The sequence below is a fragment of the Dermacentor albipictus genome, chromosome 10 (genome assembly GCF_038994185.2).
Source record: "Dermacentor albipictus isolate Rhodes 1998 colony chromosome 10, USDA_Dalb.pri_finalv2, whole genome shotgun sequence".
In the NCBI taxonomy this organism is placed as follows: domain Eukaryota; kingdom Metazoa; phylum Arthropoda; class Arachnida; order Ixodida; family Ixodidae; genus Dermacentor; species Dermacentor albipictus.
In genome coordinates this window covers 39,990,824-40,014,299 of record NC_091830.1, presented here as the reverse complement: position 1 = coordinate 40,014,299, position 23,476 = coordinate 39,990,824, and the positions used below count along the sequence as shown (strand labels likewise).

At 46.0% G+C, this 23,476-nt stretch overlaps 1 non-coding gene and 1 pseudogene across 1 annotated transcript; both read left to right on the top strand.

Annotated features, from left to right (window-relative positions):
- Positions 1 to 1,949: 1,949 nt before the first annotated feature.
- On the top strand, positions 1,950 to 2,022 carry TRNAS-UGA (transfer RNA serine (anticodon UGA)). The gene has a single exon. It is a non-coding gene; the product is annotated as a tRNA-Ser (tRNA).
- An 8,936-nt stretch (positions 2,023 to 10,958) lies between these two features.
- Positions 10,959 to 23,165, top strand: LOC135907362 (uncharacterized; annotated as a pseudogene).
- The last annotated feature ends 311 nt before the right edge of the window (positions 23,166 to 23,476 follow it).

Genomic DNA, 23,476 nt, shown 5'->3' with positions numbered 1-23,476 from the left:
CTCATAAAAGCATCCGAGCGCGGGCTTGTATTTGATGAGGGAGCACAGAGTTGGCCCCGATCTAGAGAATCCTCTAAATATACTCCTTGACGAGGATCATTCATTTCCTAATGAGAATGGCTTTCTTCGATCTTTCCTTGTGGTCGGATGTGTATGTGGCCTGAATCGCACGTATACCCTTCTGCTATAGTGACTAGAAGAGTGGTTCTCGAACTATTCCAGTATGTGACCCCGTTTATTATTTTCCAAACCTAGCATGACCTTTGCCCCCTGCCCCCTCTTTCATAAGCAGTCTGGAAATGTTTAGTTGAACGACGCAGATACAATCCATATTTTAATTTATTTATTAGACAGTAAATAGACCTTTTTATATTTTTAAAAAAGATTGACTTAATGATGTAGTTGACAGATAATCATGCAGTTCAGACCTTGGGAACCGGTCTTCAAATAATTTCCTCGGCTACCTCGAGGGCAACATAATTTTTTCGCCTCGCACCGATAATTGAAGGAGTGCGGAGAGAGGAGTGGGTCGCTTTAATGTTTGACGTGAAAGGTTGGCAAGGTGTATGTATTGACGTCATTGTCTGTAGTGGTGGGGGCACCGTGACCCCTCAAGAAAGGCTCGTGAGCCATTTGGCAGTAAGGACCCTGCAGTTTGTGAAACAGTGGTCTAGAGCATACAGAGTAGTTCGCTGAGCACTGGCACCGCGGTGGCATCGACAGTGGAACCTGCCACCGGTGAGCGCTTGGTGCACTAGAGCATGGGACCGTGCAGGTCACCTGCTCGCTCCACGCTTTGGAAAGCAGAAGGTAGTTTCTGCTCTCGTTTATCCATACAACGACGCGACTATTCAGTAATAATAAACTGCGCCTTCTTTGCTCGAGTGAGCCATCGTACGTTTTGTTGCCCTATAGTGCCGTAGCCCCCTCTGCCCGTGGGAACGGTTCGACCCTCTATTGCTGGAAATGCCCGGTGGTTGCCACGCTAACCGATCTATTCTATGCACCATACTTTTTAAGCGAAAGCTTTACTCGCCCTGAACTTGCGATTTCGCCGTGGCAGTGCTCCGAGGAGGCATGTGACGTCACAACGCGCACTTCGCCGCGGATATTTCTCTCTCTCTCTCTTGCTCCCTAGACACTACTGCGCATGCGCCACTAGTAGCACCGAGACACAGATGTTCCGCCGCTGCTCAGCGCCAGACCTTGCCGCTTTCCGGCGTTTGGTATGACGTCACATGGCGTTCCTCGTCGCTGCGCTCGCCTCCCCTCCCTTCGCCAGCTGCGTCGCATGCCTGATAACACGTCGGAGGATAGAAAAGGAGAGCTCGCGTGCGCCGCAACCACAGTTGAGGCGGCAATATGAACGGTGACAATTCTGATAAGCAGGAGCCTGGAATCGACATCGGAACGAGATGAAGAGGAAACGAAGAAAATGGGTTAACCGAGGGGCCCGATTTTTACTAGTCATATTATGAGAAGCAAACAAGCACTGACACCAAGGACAGCATAGGGGAAATTACTTGTGCTTAATAAATGAAATGAAGAAACGATGAAGTAATGGAAATTAAAGTGGATGAAAAAACAATTTGTTGTAGGTGGGGAACTATCCCACTACCTTCGCATTTCGCTAAGGTTGTGTCTTTGGTGTCAGTGTTTGTTGGCTTCTCGTGGTATGACTAATAACAATATGGCCCCTCGGTTAACGCCCTTCTTTTCGTTTATTACATAACGAGGCTCTTGCGTCCGGCAACATTAATGCCTTCAGGTAGCATGTGTGGGTTTATTAACCAGTTGCCTTCACCCAAAAAGATCCCGTTCTCGTGTTGCCTGTGGCAGAAAGGACGTTCCAGGTCCGCCTCCAAGGTCTGTGAGTGATGGCGCTGGTTAACACTCCCAGGGTTCTGCTAGGAAACATAAATATCCAAGAAAGTGCACGGGGAAACAAAGCCGCGGTAGCTCAATTGGTAGAGCATCGCACGTGAAATGCGAAGGTTGTGGGATCGTTCCCCGCCTGCGGCAAGTTGCTTTTCATACACCTTAATTTCCATTAATGTATCGTTTCTGCAATTCATTTATTAAGCACAAGTAATTTCCCCTATGCTGTCATTGGTGTCAGTGTTTGTTGGCTTCTCATGATATGACTTTCCTCTCTAAGGAAATACAGTCACTAGAATCAATGTGCCTCCATTTGTTTCTTGTGCCGTTTCGACTTTACCTTAATATATAGTTTTTCTCTCAAGTTTTAACCTCCACCCATCCGTTTAACCACCGGTTTCTGGGTCAATCATTCTTAGTGGGTACGCGCCATGACATTGGGAGCAAGTAAGCAAGTATTCAAGCAGAAGAAGTGCTAATGCGGACGGTGGCCTTGCGTTGCAACTGCCGCATCCCACAATTAAATTTTTATCCGTACAGGCACAGTGTTAAAACGTCCCCTGTCTGTCCTACCTGCTGGGAACCTGAAGATATTCACAACTGTCTATTAGAATTCTGATGATTTAGACACAACAAAAAAAGTTGTATTTTCATTCTGAAGATTGCGCATTTCTTTAAATGCCTAAAATACCCTGTCCTTCAGGGCTTCTTCATTGAGCTTTAGCCACAGGAACTCAGGAACGCCTGCGTGGAACTTGCGACTATCTTTATGACACAATGAGGCTAACATATGAATTCTTGAAATCAGTAATTGGATGGCTCATTAAATCGCTGATTGTGTGTTGGAAATAATGCTTATGCTAAAATAATGAAAAATTTGTTGTTCATACATGATTACAGTTATTTTTATTTCTGTATCCGCCCAGGAAATCTATTTCCCAATTAACATAAACGTTATACCTCACCCAGACTTACTTTTTTGCTTGTTTTTCTCTCTCCCCCTTCCCTTTAACCTTTAAACGCCGGCTTCTTGGCGAACACCCCGTAGTTGGTAAGTGTCACGCGTGAAAGCCCAAGCAAGCAAGCTACGCTCAACGGCCAATGACGACTGCTACAGCGCTCTTTCCATTAGTACCAGAAAAATATCCACCGGTCCAAATATTGCGATTGCGCTGCACGTCGGCAGTACGTGCTGCGGCAGTAGGATCCTGGTGAATGAACTAGCCTTGCTGGCTTACCCGTGGTGCGATCACACGAAAAAGTGCTACGACTACGCCGAGGAGCTGACCGCTAGCCTGGACCGAAGCGTAGACCCGTGCGATAACCCGTACAAGCACATGTACGCACACGGGGTCCGGTGGTGCCCAGACTATTATAACAACCTTCTCCTCGTCCAGCACAGAGTGATAAGCTTCATGCTGCGCCTACTCCAGCGTTCTGCACCAGAACATCAATCGCTGGCTATGAGGCTGGCCGTGGCCGGATGTCAGGCCTGTGTTCTCGGCTTTGATGGAGCGCCGTGGAGATGTGTAGGTGAGACAATCTCCGGAAAGAAAGAAAGGAAGGGAAATGAGGCTTTCGCAGAATACGTAAACCACGATAGGTCCAACATTAAATGCACCGAAGGTGTTTTAAGCGATTTACGGCATCGTTAGCAAGTCTTAGGTGTCCTGCTTTCTACTACCCGAAGGCTACACAAAGGCGTCTGTATAAGTGGTGGAATTCTTTCGCTATACTCGACTTCGTTTTTAGAATGTTTGCTATATGGTAGCTATATGTATATTATTACTCTCCGCTGTTTTCGACGTATGTTTTTGAACTTGTTTATGAACGCTGAGCATTCCGCTCTCTGGGTCACAAATCTCCATGCATGAGGACTGCGATGTGGGCTGCGTTACTGGCAGTTCTGTGGGAACCATCTTATAAAGACCGTGCTACCACCCATGTGCTGCCACAGCACGCGCGCGCACGCACGCAGGCACGCAGGCACACTCATACGCACAAAAAAAAAAACCCGTTGTGTAACATAGACATGCAGAGCACCATTTCCTGTTCTATTTTTAATGTACCGTTACATAGCACTCTTTCTTTGCTTTATTGTGATAAAGACTTCCCCTTAAAGCGTAGTTCTTGATGTGTATATGTGCGTTAAATGTGTGCTGTGATTCTTGTTTCTGCGCAAGTCGTGAACCTACCAGTCCAGATTCCTGCCCCCCCCATAGACAGGTGCCCTGTAAAAGAGGGTAAAAAAAGCAATCTCGAGTAATTATAGTCAGTAAAAAGAGCTGCGAAAGCAAGTTATCTCTTTGCCTGCGATGCTGTCGACGTCTGTCGCCTTTAACCTTTCTTGGACTATAGAAGCAGCGACCCAGCAGAATGTTTCCGCCTGCAGGACGCAGACCATCGTGACGATATACTTGTGATGTAGTTGTATATGCGAGAAATAATGGTTTCTTGTTTTATTGACGACGGTGGCAAGGCGTTTGAATACTCAGCGTTTCCGCATATGCCGCGATCTGTAAAATCATGTCCAAGCAATTTACCTTGTCCATTTTTTTCATGAATTCGAGCGCGTCGCATAGAGGCGTCATGGTCTTGCTATCGTGTGGTCTAGTCCTTCGTCCATGTATTTCGTGCGCAACCCAAACAATTAATATACGGCACATGTGGGAAATTTATTTCGATTTCTCAAGGCGTATGAAATACTATATATATCAACCATCTTGATTCGCCTAGTGGTGTGCAACTCGAGGAACGCCTGTGACTGCATAACTTATGCGTTGTTTGCACAGATTGTAAGAAAGGAGCTGCCTCGAGGTCTCGTTACAACCTATCCTTGGTGAATATTTCGTGGAAGAGCTGCCGCTTCGTTTCTCACAAAGAATGCACCACGAAGACTCCTAGAGCGCCTCTTTAATTCGTAATCATGTAGGCAGTTACGTCGTCACTCTCGCATGGCTCTGGAAAGGCGCCAGAATCTATTCTCTCCCGTAAATTATCAATAAGCAGGGCGCACCTCGCATGATGGAGAATTGTCTCTCACGCAGAGACGTGCGCATAGCGTGCATCTGATTCCGGCGGAGTTCTGGGACGGTATGCCACTTTCTAGCTTTCAAGGTAGTGTAAGGTTTCACCACATGTGGACGCATGTTTGGCTCGTGCAATGCAAATGCACTCGCACAGCGATGCTTACGTTTCAGCCATTAGCGTGCTAGACAGGGTAGGGGAGTGAGGGATCAAAATGACAGATTGCCGTACTTTTAGTGGAGCTTACGTTACGAACGTGATTGCTTACTGAAGCTATAATGAGGAAGGCTTATCGATGGCTACCGAGCAATATGTACAGACCCTTTCATGAGTTTTCGTCTCTTGTGGATTGCAATATAGGCGCTGGCGTCAGTTGAGGTAGATACGGTGCACATAACAAGGTGAGTTTTTCAAAAAGTTTCTTTTTAACCACCAAACACTACATGAAGGTTTTTTTAAAGCCACACTTCACTATAGTTAACTCCTCGATCGGTCACAAGCTGATAGTTCTTGCCGAAATTTGCATCTGTAATGTTGATACTCACGCAAATTTTCCACTGCATTCAATTTGTGATTGCCGATAACAATAATTCAATACCTTACCTATTCACTGCTCATAGTTCGGCTTTCAATAAGATACGTTCAAAATTAAAAACGTATACTATGGGCGCCCCAAATATACTTAGAACGTTGGAATTTTTGAAATATTTTTCTCCCATCCCGCACTTCATTCGTTTAATGTTTCATCTCGCAGACTTAGTTTAGAAAAATTGTAATCAGCGAACGCTTTAGAGCCTTCAGTAAGCAAAGAGACCAATCCAAATTAGAACAAATTTAGCAACGTTCCTACGGCGCCCACGCAGTATCAAAAGCTGAAATTTCTCTAGCGAGTTTATCCCTGGGCACATCTTATTCCTAACAGTTTACGTTTTCAACACGCTAGATGGCTTTGAAATAGTGTGATATTGAATTGTATATGCATCTCGAAAATGCAATGAACCTAATTCGCATGATGATGATCATCATCGTCGTCATCACATTTATCTGCACTGCATGATAGAGGCCTCAGGCCGCGACCCCCAATTACCCGCCGCGGTTGCTTACTGGCTATGCTGTTGCGCTGCTAAGCATGAGGTCGCGGGATCGAATCCAGGCCGCGGCTGCCACATTTTGATGGGGACGAAATGCGAAAACGCCCGTGACCCGTGCATTGGGGGCACGTTAAATATCCCCTTATAGTGAAAATTATTACGGATAAAGCCCCCTACTGCGGCATGTTTCATATTCAAATCTGTGCTTTCGCTCGTAAAACCCGAGAATTCAGCAGTTTACGATTAACCTCGTTGTGCACCACCCAGTTTTGCAGCCGATCTTGCGCCTGCAAATTTCCTAATTTCACACCGCCTAATTCTCTGCCGTCTCTGACAGCGCATTCCTTCTCTAGGCACCAATTTTTAAACTCTACTTGACCACGGTTTGCCCTATAGAATATGTATAGCCCGCCCAGCTCCCTTTGTGAACTCTTGATGTCGGCAGTATTATCGGTTACTCTCGCTTGCGTTTTGATGTGGAAATATCATATGTCCCATTACGCGAAAATCCATCCTAGTTGGCGTGGCCGAAATATGGTACCAAAAAAGGTCGGCAGTGCAAAGAGTAAAACACGTCAAAAAATATTCTCGTACTGAGGTCGAATTTCTCAGGGAGGTTCCCGTAAACAAAATAAATCAGTGGCATTGAAAATAAAATCTGGCACACTTAGTTCTGGTCTGAGATTGAACCTGGCCCTCCGGGGTTCTTGCCAGTAAAGAAAGGAGCGCTTGGTTTGGCACATTTGTTTGTGCGACAAGTTGTGTCGAGCTTTATGTGCCTTCCCGATCACAATGATGGGTTCCTTCGCACAGTTATGCAAGGGCTTTTATGTTGTCACCTTCCAAGATTTGTTGTATGCTCGTGTGAATTGCAATGCATGGTGCCATTAAAGGTTACCTGCGAGAAGTCGTGCTTGCGTACAGCATGTTGAATGTGCGGTTTTCAGTGCAGTATCTCGCCAATATTAGAATGACAAAACTCTATAAGGACCTAATTGACACTATGCTCCCTGTACCGATTTACCGTACGTCAAACCGTGGAGGCCCAGGAGGTGTCCTCAAAAGGGTTAAATGAATGCCAGCACACCCTTCGGTAAAAACTTTTTTCTTTAAACTACACACTAACACATTATCAGTTAAAGCATGGATGCATAACAGGGGTATTTTTGTCGCGTGGTCCAGTAGCTGCTTCTTATGCAAGAAAACTGAAACGATAGAGCATGCGTTTCTAGATTGAGGGGATCTCATCTTTTTCTGGGATGTGCTACAAAGGACTTTAAAGAAAGAGTTAACTTTAGATCCTCGTGGAATAAAATTCTTACCGGTAAAACCGGAGGCTTTTCCGTATGACGCCGCGGTGGCTCCCCGGCTCTGCCTTAGTATATAGGTGTGCCTAGCGCGTGCATTGACAACCGTGACGCGACTGACGCTGTGCGAACGCAGCCAACTCTTTTCAGTTACCGTCCAGTCACGTGGGCACTTTACTTAGACCGCATCGTGGGCGTGATGATGTCCGTTCCGTCCAACGAGAATATTTCACCATTTGCGCCCTGCTACGTTGTCGAACATTTCAAGCGTGAAGAGCTTCGCGCATGTCGGAAACATGGATCTAAAACATTTCACCAAAGCGATATTACTGGCCACCCGTAAGCAGTCATTAAGGGTCTCTACCAATTTTCCTTTAAATCTACACCCCTGTCTTCATGTCTCTTAAGCTTACGCCTAATAATTTGCATTATAACGCTACTTGCTCAGCTTTTAAGTTTTTTTCTCTAGTTCCTTTGTTAGCTACCTAGTTTTTGCCAAGTATGTTAGTACTGGCAGAATGTAATGAATGCAGACATTTGAAAAGAAGTGAACTGTTGGACATTATTGGGTTCTAGAAGAGTAGATATTTGGGCTGACTGGTACATCATTACCATGTTCGACTACAGCGTGAAACACACGAGGCGGTAAGAAGCCCTGTTCACGTCTTCTTTCGGTCCCGTGCATTTCGCGCTACTTTAACTTCTGAATTATTGGCTAATGCCTGCTTGCATGTTATTGAACCCATCGTTTATCCTCCGGGCAGGTTTGTTCTCATACTAAGCGTGAACTGTGAGTAATCGGTCCAGATAAACGTACTCTCATACGGATTATAGATACTGACTGCCAATCATGAAATATAGCTGCCTCGCCAGGCTATTCACCATTACCTTGTCTTCTGCAGATAAATATTCAACCTTAGCCTTTCACTTGGTCACCTAAGGTACTCAATCACTTTTTGCAAGTAATCTCCAGCGTTGCTGAACAGACCAATGTTATGCACAGAGCGCAAGTGGTCTACATGTTCGCCGTTGATTGTGGCTCTGTCCTTCGCAGTCTAGTAGCTTAAATAGTTCTTTAGTGATGCGTTAAGAGATTACGTGTTTTTGCCTGACCCTTCTCTTTATCGGTATTTTTGCGGTCTTCTTGTGGAGAATTGAAGCACGTTTGGAATCTTTGTTCATATTTGCGAATATACTGTCTTACGTATACTTCATGCGTGACTTCACTGCGCAATGTCTCAATGAATGCAGACAACTCTACTGAAAGATATGCCCTTTTTTGCAATCTGCGACAGTCATCCGAAGAGGTTTGCCGTGCTCTGGAGATTTCTCTTGTACCTTACGGATGTGATTCATTGTACAGTGCGCATTCCTAAACACAATCTTCGCGCTGACTAAAGTAATGTGCCACTCTGATTTTAATACCAATATTGTTGGTGACTATTTTGTACAGCAATAAAAGGAAACTATTGGTTCACTTCGTTAACGTCGCCCTTCTAATAAATTAATATGGTGGGGGCATTCTTCCAACTCTGGTGTATTTGAAGGCTTAAGATATTGCGAATAAATGGTCGCAAGGTTTTGAAATATAAAAATCACCACTAACTCACTCCTGAGAAGGTGGTTGGTCAGCGAAACTGCAGATGTGTTGCGCCCAATGCACTGCAACTTGTCAAACACCGATCCCATGATGTGCGGCCATTACCTACAATGCTCTTCGTAGTGGAAATGACACAAACACACGTTTGAGTGCAGTTTACAAAGCCTTTATTTTATTTGTTACATTGAAATAACTGCTACAACTGCTTCGTGATCGCTATGATACACACCTGTGTTTTCCCACGAAGTGGGTTAACGGCTGCCTTTTTTGCGCATTTTGAGATGTCTGCGTTAAGGTTTTCTACAATGACCACGGGCGAGAGATTGGCGGCAACGTACGTTGATAAACGAGGGAGTGCGCTCATTTCGTCATCACTCATGTGGTTTGACGGCTTTCCTAAATTTTGCGTATCGCAGTGAAACGAAAGCTGTAATGCGTGTTCGCTTCATGCCTCTGCCTCTTGGCCCTGCACTGCGGCCGGGATCGGCCCATCTGAGCTAAACACGTTGTGGGGCTAGTTGGTGCGTAGCTTTCAAAAGATGAAAGCGCCAACAGCGAAGGAACACTAGGAAGGAACAAAGACAGGACAAGGTGCTTCCAGACAGGACTAACGCCTTGTCCTGTCTTTGTTCCTTCCTAGCGTGCCCACTGTTGGCGCTTCATCTTTTGAAAGGCCCATCTGAGTTTTGTGTCGATGTGACGGACACGCAAAGTTTCCGGGATCCTAGCCTTAGACAGATTTGCTGTAATATATCTTCAACCTGAATGGTAATTGTTTAAAAGAACCACAAAAAAGTAAACTTACCTGTATCTGTAGGCGCTTAGTGAAAGAGGAAGCTTAATAAGCTGAAAACACACACAAAAAGAACGTGGAAACAGAATACAAGTGGCGATGCTGTCTTGAAGTTCCCGCATCATTGCGCCATGACGTCATGTACTTGTGTGACTTCTGCTAGGGCCAATTTACATTATATGGGTAAATATGAGACTACATTTTATTTTTAAAGGTGCGAAGATTGAACTTAGTAAGTGAGAAACTTTCGTTGGAATACAGTGGCTCAATGCACTCACAAAGAACTACATTGAAATTCGTGACGTCACACTTATGTATGCGCGGTGTAATTCTGGCGAGAAATTGAAGTTTCACTTTCATTTTTTTTCTTCTAATAACCAAACTAGCACCGCGAAATTAATGAGAAGACTAGATTTTTCAAAGAATATTTTACCGCTCTAACTTAAAGTACTGATTCAAGGTGCCGCATTTCTAACTTTGAACACCTAGAATTTTAAGGTGCTGCGAAATCAATGTTTTCGCCGGTTTTTCCACTTGTAATCTCCTCAGCTGAAAAGTACTGGCTGTGGGAGTCTGTTTATGGTAGACAGCAAAATGCCATTTTCGCTCTGACAATCCTTCGAGATGCCACCCTCTTTTTAGCATATCTACAGAACGCGAATATATGTTTTACAATAGTGTCCAGAATGTTTATCGATAGGCTGGGGACTTATTTACCTGCACTTATTGTTACTTTTCTCTGTAGGTTACTTGCCGTTTATAAGGAATGAAAATAGCTATGGTAGTGGCGTTCCGAACGTCTACTGTTTGCAGGTAATCGTGCACCTTTTACCCTGAAAAGAACATATTTAGGAAAAGAACGTAATTTCTTTCGTAGACAGTTTAAGATTTTTAGGTTAAATGCGTTCATTTTTACAAAAGCAATCACAGCAGTTGCTGATCTCAACGCACCTGTGTGAGGTGCGTTGAGATCCACACCTGCATCCCACCTCATACAGGTGTGGACAAGGGTCGGGTTTATTTGCACTGTTTTGTTTTTTTTTGACATCTCTCACTGACCAGATATCTAATTTTCATATTCGGGACAGCCGATCCATCAGTGGCCTATCTTCGTGGGATCAGCTAATTTCGATAAGAAGGAAGAACAAATTGCCGACATTTCGTCCTAGTAAACCATGCGAAACTGCGCACCCGCGAAGATCACGTGATGTGCTTTCCACAAACGGGAAGTCCCGTCTCTCCCAATTGTCCTCTTGGTCCAGATGAAGCGCAAACTCTCTGACATGATGCCCTGGAAGCGCTGCGGTCCCAGTGGAAGCGAGCAGCCGTCGGACCTGAGTGTAGTGTGCAAAACAATCGAAAACTGGCCGCATAACAAGGGCGAAAGCGGCCTCTTCTACGCCGGCTTCCGCTACATCGGGCTGTACAACAAGGCCATCGGCGCCTGCTTCCTGGGCGGCCTCGAATCCGACGACTGGACTAAGGTGCACAGCTTGCAGCGTAGTTGGTTCACCTGCTTCACATTGTTTTGCCTCTTCGGAAGCATGGGTGAGTGATCGGGTGTCAAACCTTACTCTGGGGGAACGTTCCTCGTTAACTTCATGTAACCCTGACAGAGAGAGAGAGAGAGAGAGGAAGGAAGGACTTTACAATATGGCAGAGAATTCTGCTAGAAATAGACTCCTCTTTATGCTCCCGCCTGAGGAAGAATGGGGAGGGGGTGGAGGGACAGACGAAGACGGTAATGAGGGGGGACCATGAAGACAGACCGCGTTTACAAATGCGGTCGCGTGTCTGTTGGACCTATCACAGCCGCATGCCTGGACTCCTACTTTCGTTCCCTCCTCTCTTGCATGCGCTGGTCGGGCCTGCCTTTTAAAGGCGCGCGTTTGTGCATGACCCAGTAAACGTGTCTAGTCGATAACCGTGACTCTTTGCGGTTCCCGAACGCAGCCGTCGGTTTCGCGGCAGTGGTCGAGTACGAAAGCTGCAGACGCCAGCTGAGCGACGCGGACCGCTTCCATGCCATGGCGTACGCTTGCTACGTGAGCTGCGTGGTGCTCGAGAGCATTGTCAACTACACCGTGGCGCTGGTGCGTGCTCCAAGGCTTCGGGGCCTGATCGTCAAGTGTTCCGAGATCGAGAGGCACCTGCGGACACCGCCCGGTTCCAAGCGCCGCACGAAGCTGTACGCCGTTGGTGTGATGACCTTTTACGTGAGCGCCGACGTCTTTCCTTACGATAAAAAAGCTTATTACGCGCGGCAAGAGCGAAGAAACCAAAATAATACGGCACTAGAGAACAGGCAGACAACGTTCAAAGCCTGCCTTGTGAATATTTGTACTTTCGGCAAAGTTTGCTCGTTGCTCATATCTCTTTCTCTCTGTCTCGCCCTTCCACTTTCTTTCTCTTTTTATCCCCCTTAGCCCTTCCCCCGTGCAGGATAGCCAAACGGAACTACCTCTGGTTACCCTCCCTTCCTTTCTCTGTATTATTTTTTGTCTCCGCAAAGTTAGCTGTGTGACCTCATAAATGAGTTATGAAACAACATTTCCGACTTTTGCTTTACGCAAAGGGAAGGCTGAAACCGTCAAAGAGTAGAAAATAATACTGACAAGCGTCAAAACGCCCTAAATATGTTACTGTATTACATTCGTCTTCGAACCGCCTTAGGCTTCTGCACTGAGGTGTACGACGCGTCATGACGTCATAATACACTAGCTCTCTCTGCTCGGACTAATGCGTCGTCCACACGTGAGCATATAGCAAAAAAAAATCTTGCAGCATTCTTGATAAATTTTTTGATGAGCGAGATTTTTCATACCTAATCCTACTGCTGCACACCCGTCATGGTGGCTTAAAGGCTATGGCGTTGCGCTGTTAAGTCCAAAGTCGTGGGATCAAATCCCGGCCGCGGTGGCAGAATTTCGGTAGTTTCGTATTTCATTGGGTCCGCCTTTCGAAAACGCAGGTGCTTTGTGCATTGGGTGCCTTACAGAACTCCAGGTGGTCAAAAGTATTCCGCAGTCCCCCGGCAAGGCGTGCCTCATAATTAGGGCGTGGTTAAGGTACATAGAGGTAAACAAATTTATGCAATTTACTGCTACGAGAGCAGCGAAATTCTTGACGAGTCATGACGCCATAATAACGTCGCGGAGCTCAGGCTGACGTATTGAGACCGCATTCAGAACCAGATTAAAATATGTTGTCTGTGTTGGACGGCATTCATACTTGGTAACCAATATGCTTTTGTTTGGGGCATCCGCGTTGTAGAACTGTTCCAACGTCAGAAAAAAGGGAAAGAAAAGCTTTTGCGTTATGAGCGACGAATTAAGGAACACCGATGCACATCGATGGTTGGCAGTACTTAACGAAAGCGGCAATGACGTGTGGATGGACGGGCTTTAGGTGCGCCTAGAGGCACAGACTGTTCGCATCGCGGATCACTTTCAAGATAGGGCTCACGCGACCGCGCCATACGCAGCAGTCGGCGGAGTAGAACGCCTGCTCTCCTTCCGTTGCGAAGACGATGGACTTCCTCCCCGCTTTCCAGCACGCAATTCTTGGCCAATCCCCCAGTGTGGGTATGAGCCATAACATGAGGCCATCATCATCATCATCATCATCATCATCATCATCATCATCATCCCTTGCGCGCGCGAGATTGAGCCGCCATCATTGGTTCACCGCGGCACTGCATTCATTCGAATGCAGCGTGCGGCACGCGGGGCCGATGTCATCACGAGACGAATTCGGTGCGCCCATATTGCAGACAGCACCCGTAGCAACGGCCCGAAGAGGTTCACCCAGCGCGCCTCCGCCTACCCTCCTCCTCCGCGACGCTTTGCCTCTTTTCTACTTCCGCGCTTCGCACAACCCAACCTAGACGTTGCATCGCCGCACGCTTAGCGCGCTACTTCGTACTTGGCCATGCGCGCGACTATCTTCTCTGCCTACAGGCACCTTCCTTCTCCGGCACTTGCATGCTTCGCGGCTTCAACCTTCGACGATGTCACTAACGGCCCACTTACGCTTGCGCGTAAAAATTGGTTCACGAAGCCTCTGAAATGCCGACAAAAGTTGGATGTGAATCTGTACAACAGAACGCCATTAGGGACCGTTTGCTGGTAGCTCGAAATGGTGCAAGACAAAGGGGTGCATAATAGCGCGACCAACAAACACAAACTTAAGAAAGAAGGAGTAGAAATTAACTGAGCGGGTACTAAACTCCAACTGTCTATTCTGAGAGTGCAGCGACGCAGTCGGACAAAATACACCAAATGCCACAAATGAACGCAGGGTCGAATGAAAAGGATCACAGCGTCTCGTTCCTCAAAAGAGAAACGGAAGTGTTGCTAATGCAGTTCGCGCGTGCTTTTTGAATACGAAAGCCCTCCAACAACTCTAGCACCAACGTGTCACCACTGCTGTGCCGTATATTGAGTTCTTGACATGATAGCTGCACGCATGCACGTTCATGGTACTCCTTGAGCTAAGCTGTCAGAATAAGAAGTTGAAGTTTAGCGCCTGTTTTTACATCAATCTTATGTCTGTTTCTTTGTCGGGCTATTGTGCAACCCTCAGTCTTCAAACAACTCGCTCAGCTACAAATTTTACTGATGCAAAATGAACGCCGCCCCACTGCTGCAAAGCATTACATATTCCAGACCGTGACTGTAGACTGGGAATAATTTACGTACTTAAATATGAATAAGGGTGTGAATTGGTCCTTAACTCTTAACTATTACAAAACGTTTTGAGCTATGGACCGACGTACATCGTTTTTAATTTTTAGGGGTGCAAATTATTTTCCAGAATATAGTGCACAGGTACAGCAGGTCGGGCTATAGACCGATTTCATTCAAGGTGAGTATTCCGAGCGGGAAAATAAGGCACGGCTGAGATGGAGGACCGCAAAAACGCTATACTCGCGTGTACATAGTTCACTTTGGCATATTATTAATGAAACATTACACTTGAGAGTTTTCGGTTACTTAGCTACACATCTCGCCACTTGGCAATCATGCCGCATACAGGAGCGGTAGACGATCGTGCCGAGGGACAAAGTGTACAGGCGACTTTTTTACTTATTAGCGCCGAAAGGCGAAAGATCGATTGGGATATCAAATTATTGGGCAGCTATACGAAGTACGAATCGTGGTTTTATCGGCAATATAAACTTGTAAAGGTAGGCATACTAACTAAATTAACAAGCGTAATGTCACGCGCGCACAAGCCAAGATGAACGTATCTCACTCAATGACCGCGGAAACTCGCTGCTAAAACGCCGCGCTGAGGAAACGCAGCAGCAGCAGCGAGCGAATTGACTTTCGGGAGCCGCTCGCATCAACGCGAAGCACGCCGACAAAAGACAGCGCGGCGCGGACTCTGTACCCATCGCAGATGGCTTTCAAGATGCCGCGGCCCGGCCGGGCGCGTGCGGCCACCGGGCTGCCCAGAGTAGAACGCTTCCCTTCTCCCACCCCTCTCCCCGAAGCCTTATGCGCGACGGAAGGCGGCGCGCCTCCTCCCTGCTTTCGCGATCACCGGCTCAGCCTTGCACGATTTCACTCGCACATACAGCCAACGGCGCGTGGCGACGATTTATTGTGCTTGAACTTTATACGGAACATCACGGCGATGGCAACGCCGACACCCGCGCTGACGCCGAAATGCACCTGTAGTGTCCATACAATTGCTGTCGCAACAAAAACGGACGGAAAAGAAGAGAGAGATCACTGTAATAATGTTAAATAAGGGATGCGACGGCTGCTTAGCCGCACATTGCAGAACGTGTGGTTCCTCTCGCTTTAGAGCTGCAACGGCTCGACGCTGCCCTCGGATGACGTATACGCAGGCTATGCTGGTCGGCATGTGCATGTTGCTGGCGGTGGCCACCGACTGCGGCGCGTCGATGCTGCAGGACAAGGCTTCGCCGTTGATGAAGATCTACTCGCGGGGCCTTGGATCCTGGTACATCCTGGTCATCGTGCCGCAGTGCCTGGGACCCCGACTGTGCATGTCGTATTCGTTCGCCGTGTTCCGCTTCCACCTGCAGTGCATCGGACGGGAGATCAAGGAGTGCCTGAGCTCCACCACCATGTCATCTGAACAGTAAGCCCCAGTTGACGTGGTACAGAAGGACGCTACGAAGAGAAAGACTAGATCAGGTTAGAAAGTAAAATACTAACCTTTGAAAAAAGTATTCCAGCAAAGCCCATCTTCTGATGAATGCTGACGGTAGTGAATTGAAAAACTCCAATGCAACCGTCGGCAGGCGTCACGTATGAGGCGTGCATGCAGCCTGGCTCCAATCTAACGCACCCGCTGCATACGCTGCGTGTCTAGCGGCGCCGCCGCGCAGTCCACGCGTGGTTCGTGCGTGTATATGCAGGGTGTTCCAACAATCATGCACCAAGATTTAACAATATGCAAATGCCACGTGGTTGGGCCGAATCAAGGTAAGGTTCTTTGCCGACGCTTGGAGATACATTATTTTTTTTACATTGCGCCTAAGTAAATAATTATTTTTAATTACCTACTCAATTTCTCAAATACTGTAATTAGATGAAACGTGTCAACCAGACAATTGTAGAGCGACATGAAAAGCTCCCGATATAGCTTTCTGTTGCTCAGTACGGGGCACATAAAAGTGTTTCCTTTGCGATTGAAGTTGCACGTTGGACTTCTAGGTATATCATGCTGGAGGCAAAAGGCTAGCGGATCAGAAACAGGACATAAGAAGAACACAGGCGACACACACGTTTGAATCTTGAGCTTAAAAGGAGCCCGCGAATACACGCAAGGTGCCTCGAGCAGCCAGTGGCGCGGCAATATGATTGCCGTGATGGACGAAGCTAAAGTTAACAAAAAGGTGCTTCGTGTGCCAAGCTTTGCGGGCTCGTTCAAGAAGCCTAAGTGGTAATAATGAATCCGTAGTCACCCCACTATCCGGTGCTCCTCATAATCTGATGGTGCTTGCCGCACGAAAAACGTGAATTTGAGTTTAATTTATTCTGGATCAATAAACTATCAACTAGTTTTTCAGGGAAGAAGACGCTATTGAAACTTCAAATACGTGGCGTTACGGGAGCTGGTGCAGGAACTAGAAGATAGCATCGCCAGTTTTAATTGCTTTTTTGCATATTTTACGACTGCTAAAAGCCTTCACCCACGTGGGAGGCGATCTTTCTGCTATTGCAGAAAGATAAGGTAATAATATAGCTTAACTCAATGTCCATGTCCGTCGGCGAAGGTGCATAACTCATGGTAGTCGAAATCAATTAGGACAGTGCCAGCATTGAAACTTGGGTGAGATTGTAATGGTTCATTTCAGTGATGATCACATGGCATGTATGTTAAGGAAATAACGAACAGACATGTGAGAGAGCATTCCTTCACCCTCTGCCTGTTCCTTTTTTTTATCAGTACGTGTGCGTTCCGAACGTTACAGAAAACAAAAAGCCAGTTGCTTGAAAGCCAGTTGATTGCAGTCGAAAGTTAAACCCAGTCATTTCGAAAGAGTGGCTCGACTCGACCACGTGACCGCAGTGTCGGTCTTCTACAGGAAGGCCGTGCTGACGGAGCAGTGTCGCGCCCAGCTCCACAGCCTGAGGGAGTGCCTGCACGAGACCGGCGTCATCCTGGGGCCTGGCCTGCTATTCACCTACGGCTATACGGCAGCACTGTTTTGTGCCGCCATCATCTACTGCCTGATGCCGAACGTGACGCTTGCCAACGAGATATTCTTCCTGGGCAGTGGGGGCATGCACTTCGCCAGTCTGCTGCTGCCAACCGCACTGGCCCACTGCTTCGCCGACGATGCGAGTATCAGATGCCTTGCTGTGTTTGCCGTTTTGGTTTTTTGAACAGCACATTGTCTCCTACGCCCGCCCGTAAAAGGTTTACAATTTAAACAAGCGCCAACTTAAAAGAGCATTTCTGTCATTCTGTGACTAGGGTTACCAGGTTAGAATGACACAGCTTTCGTATGTGTTGACCTTAGTAACAATCACGGGCAGAGCTTAATGCCCCAAATATGGACATGGCAATGAAGGACGTCATTGCGGAGGACAGTGCGTTATAAAGTTATAATGTATAACGTGGGCTTATTGAACGTGCTCCTCATTCTCAGTACATCACAAAGGCTGATCACTGTCATAAAAAGAACTAATTGTGCCACTCGTAATCGCATCTGCACCGTGGACACTGCGCCGAAAATCATACGAATGATGTTGTGTTCAGCCGCATAAAGCCGGTGAAGGTGAAAGGCTGCCAAGAAGGCCAAGAAAGCCAAGAAGGTGAAATAGCTGAAGGCGTTGCAGAACTCGTCTGTGTCTATAAGCGCTCGTCTGTGTCTCTTCTTCCCGTGTCGTCTGTTTGGCGCTATAGTACTTCAGTTGCAGAACTGATTGACTGATAGTCTACTTGTGTCCCTCTGGCTATGACTCTAGCCTTGTGCTTCTTAATATATAAGGTGGAGCCTTGAAGAGGCGTCGGAATCATTAGGGCGAGACGCAGCAATGTTTTCGCCATGTGGCCAACGCTGCCTGCTACTCAGCATCCATACGCTTTAGTTACGGAGCCACCGTGGCGGAGGGTAGGTCAATTAGTTGTGTGGTGGTATTTTTGTTTTTTCTTCGGTGCGTATGTGTTAAGTTTGCGAACCATGAACCTGAGCTGACTCGCCCAACTTTCTGCCTCATTGCCACAAGCTCTGACATTGCGAGTCAGGTCTTCACCCACGCCTGCCACACTTTGAAGGATTTATGCAAAAACGCTGATGCACATTCATTTGAGTAATGACTACAGTGTGCACCTAAAGGCAAGTGTACTGCCTACAGAAGGAATGACCTCGCCAGCCATAGTGTGAATGGCCCCAATACTACTAGCCAGTGACCATAGCACCTTATGGTGTGTGCAAATATCTGCATTTCAATTCGTGAATTATCTAAATAAAATGTAAGTACGTCAAGGGGGTGGAGGTGGCTGCATTGAGCACCTACATGCAAGTAAGCCAGCTTCCTCGCACTCCTCCCCGATCGGAATGGGGGTGCCGCGCCTGAGAGTCGAAGCCACAACGTCGAGTGGAGCATAATTTACTAATCGCTAAGCCACCACAGCATGAACATTCAATTAATTCCATCATTGGCTCACCTCGTCGCGTCCTGTGATTCTGGTACTGTGATGCTAAACACGGACGACACGGTCTTGATTCTCGATTGCGGCTACCGCTGCGCTTGTATGTATTTTGTTCTCCTCGGTAGTACGGAAGAAGAAGGCGGAGATTTGAGGCCCTAAATGTGTAAGCTTTAGGCGCATAAGACAGACATTTTAAAACGTCATTTTAGGCAGGGTATGGGTTGAAAGAGGCACTACAAATGGTTCGCGAACCATGGCGTATTTTGTATGAAATGTGTGTAACCCGTTCCCATTGTAAAAAATCGACGTATCATTCGCTTGCGAGGTCTGGAAATGCAAGCCGTAGCATCCCAGGGCTTTGCCGGGGGCACGAGAGGTCGCTTGTACGTCTATACACAGGATCAAGCGAACAGCTCAAAAACATTTGTTCTGACTCTAGGAGTAGGTAAGGTATATTTATTAGACAAACTTTTCGGCTTACAATGGCGGATTCAGCGGAGAAAACACAAAGATTTTGAAATAAGCGCGAAAAGCTTTTAGACAGGGAATAATTGAATATAATATCTGGGCTCAGTAGATTGAAGTGAACAAACGTCCACAGTAAAATAATAAACGACGAATAGTGTGTTTGAAACATTACAGGGTTTCTTAAGATCTCTCGTAAGAGGTGAACGGCGAATGCCTACTCATCCTCCTGTTATCATTCACCTCTTTCTCTTTGCCTCTTCTCTTTCTCTTCTTTCTTTTAGTCATTACTGCTCGCTGTTAAAGATCTCAGTCATGTGTAATCAATCGTGGTCATTAGAAGCCGTCGTTAGACATGTTGGTCATATCATAGTTATCAGTAGTGATTACAAGTCATTTCAGGAATTAATAGTCATTACTGGTCATTACTAGCATATTTAGTCATTTCGAATCAATTCTGGTCGTTACAAGTTGTCGATAGGTATATTGGTCATTCCATAGTCATTACTAGTCATTACAGGTCATTTCAGTTATTATTAGTCAACACTGCACACTAGTAAGCACTTTTAGTCATTTGTGATCAATAGTGGTCATTACAAGCCATCGTTAGACATATTGGTCGTTTAGTGGTCATTAGTAGTCATTTTAGTCCTTACTACTCATTACTAGATATTTCTAGTCATTTCTAATCAATTGTGGCTATTACAAGCCGTCGTTAGACATATTGGTCATTTCGAAGTCAATAACAGTCATTACTAGTCATTACTAACCTCGACCAATCTCCATCATAACGTTATCACTGACTAACTGTCACAATCAATTGTTTTTCGCTCTTTATTCTCTCTTTATTATGTCTTCATATGGCGTGATGACGCCTCGGCGGACACTCCGGCGGTCGGGTCTGCTGACACAAACATCACCATGAGCCCAGAAAGGCTTTCGTCTTAATATTTTTAAAATATACAAGAACAGGAACACATGACTAATGAATTTTAATATGTTGAAAATGAACGCCAACGATCGACATGGATAAATGTAGCGTTTTCTTATTTCCAGATGTTTCACAGCTTATCGCACTCTGGGATTCTCGCATGTTCGCCTATAAGAACGTGCGACATTTTTTTGGCATAAAAATATATGTTCCTATGTAGAGACAAATTGCACCTTGCAGTTTTTTCGACAGCCACTGCAGGCAGATGGAATGCGTTGTACTTGTGTTATGGAGCGGCAGCTGTGTTACCACTCATGAACTATTCACAAAAGCTCTTTGTTGAGCTATTTTTGTATATCCATACTACACTATTCTTCGCAAAGTACTTCTCTTTTTACCAGACGTTGGAACACAAGTGTGTATATGCATTCAAAAACCATGGTTTGCAGTTGAGGAAAGATGTTATCCGGGGCCAGCACGATTTTTTCATCAATTTGCGAAGCTTTATTTTCTAAGAAACCGTATGGGTTTCCGTCGCACCTTCGTGCCACATTAAAGTGGATGACAGATTTTTTTTCCGTTTCATGTAACGCAAGCTTACAAGTGTATTGGCCATCCTCTCGCTTACAAATGTGAGGGTTGCGAATGGAATGACACCCGCGACGTCAGGTGCAGCAGCAGAATGACTGAATCATGGAAAGAGACGCTTGTGGCGAAAATATTGATCCGGAGCCCTGTAATATGTCTTATGTCAGTGTTCTAGTGTTGATCCGGGACCATGAACCTCAAGAATCAATCAATCAACATGACTTATTACTTTGCAGGTTTGGAGACTGCAGACTCAGGTTTCGTGCACTCCACTCGGGAACGAGCCACCAAAGCTTGTGCAAAAAGTATGGAACGTTCGCAAGAATCTGCGTTTTTAGCTTTTTCTATACATTTGTAGTTTTTGCTTATTGCGCCCGCAGGTTGTTAATATATTAGCCCTCCACTGGACACAGAAAAAGTCACCGCATCGTTGCGTTAACACACGTTGCGTCAGTTCAGCTTATGGCGGAAATTTGTGTTAGCCGCTGAAAACAAAAGCTAAATGACGAAGCCATTTCTTGTTGTGGCTTCAGCTTATTAATCTGTATAATGCTTTATGCTGCAGTACATTAAAGCTAAAGCGTATGGTTTTGTTTTAATGTTCTTATGTGTGCTAAATATAGACTTTGGTTTGGGCCCTGTAAGTTAGTACTTGTCCGTCGGCAAGTTGTGGTTTGCGAAACGACACATTTACTGCGAGAAATACGTAATACTGACGGGAAAAACAACCAGGTGGGCACTAGTGTCTACATTGCTAATGCGTTACGACCCCCAGTGCCCCCCCCCACACACACACACAGAAAACTTCACTCAAACCCACTTATTCACCTTTTTGCCATTAAAGTTAATTTCTCTTTATGGCCATAATTAACAGTTTCTAAGTATAAATCAGGCAACATTGAAGCGGCTTAAACTATGAGTATTGACGCAGTTTTTCTGGTCAGGATGGGACATTCTACTGCACACAATCGGAAAGACATTAGAGACAAATGTACAGTGGGATGCAGTCCAAGGCTAGGTATCATCCTGTCATAACAAGCGTATAAACACACCTACCTCCCGGAAATTAAGACATCCTTTGCCCCGTCTCACAGGTCTGTCTACTAGTCAACACTTTGCAGCGAGAGGATTACTTGTTCAGCATCAACGATTACTTCAACGTGAACCTGCAGACGTTCACGAGTGTAAGTATCCTTGAAGCGTGTTCAGAAATGTTGTGGCGTGCTTACGTGTCTGACGGATTTTTCTTCGTTGCAGATAATCGGCGCAGCGCTGATGTACACGGTGTTTCTGGTGCAGACAAGCAGGCCACCTGTGGAAGGTGGTGGGCAACACTGACACCCCCAGATCATGATGTCAAAGATGCGAAACACACACAACTACAGTTGACATCTACGCAATGCGAAGGAGGCCTGTATTTGGTAGGAAATGGTTGTTGTGAATGACTATTATGAAATAAAGTGTTCTGCGGAGAAAGTGAAGTGGAAACTTTAGCTCGAGGACAATTGCAGTTATCTTGTTTAATCACAGGCGCAAGGCAGAAATGCTTTTATTAGATATCCCCTTACTCATTTGGCATAAGTTGTAGCACTCGAAAGAGTTCTTAGATTTTAGTGACTGTAGGAGGAAGATTTCAAGAGGAATGCTTTATACCGTGCTTCACCAAAAGTCTAACCGATGAGCATACGCCATGCGATCACCATGCACATTATCGAGATCATGCTTTATCGTTTTGTGTCGCCCTTATAGTTACGAAACTATATGTAAAAAGACTAGAAAGGTTTGCCTTATGAAAGGAATTGTGCTCTTTATGGATACAACCTTGACATCCGGGTATAATTTGTTTTCTCACTGAGTAAATCTGAACGAAAATCGCCCGCAGCTGGGACAAAAATTAGCGAAGGAAATAGCATTTTGAAAAATCTTGCGTGGCAGTCGTATTTTGTGGTTTTGCGCTAAGAGGTAGAAAAATAGGCCTAGAAAAGTTTGCTATATTAAAAAAGTGGCACTCTTGCTGACGTTCGTTTCATGCTACCATGGCGATTATGTATGATTTGTTTGATCACTGAGTAATGCAACGTTCACACTTTGTCTGGAAGCAGGCGGAAGCGACGAAAAGATTTAAAAAATTGCTAGCCCTCGTAATCGAGAGTAGATGTAAGCGTGAAATGGCTACCGGCAAAGCAGGTTTGTTGGAGACAATACTAGCCACAATATTAAAAGTAGGTGTAGTGCATCTTCGCAACGGCACACCACACTACACCACGGCATACTGTGAACTTCTCCATATGGACGCTGCCCAGCTAGAAAGGGAGACCCGGCTGAAGGCTGCACGATAGGCAGCGAAAGATGACAGGGAGACAAAGCGCACTGCCCTGGTAGAAGAAAAGCGCCTGAAGGAGGCACCAAGCAGCGTGGCGCCATCTTTCGAGCCCACGCAAAACCCACGACGCAGAAGTCACGGACCACTGGCGCTCAAAAGAGCACAGGCAACCCTATCTCAGCGCCAAAAGATGACAATGAACTGTATGGTGCCCTGTATCTGCCTTTTGAAGGTCGGTATAGGAAATGACGAATTAAACTTCAGCGTACTAGAAGTTACAGCTTGAGTGGTGTTGTGAACAAACATTAGAAAGGGCTCGGGAGCAATATTTT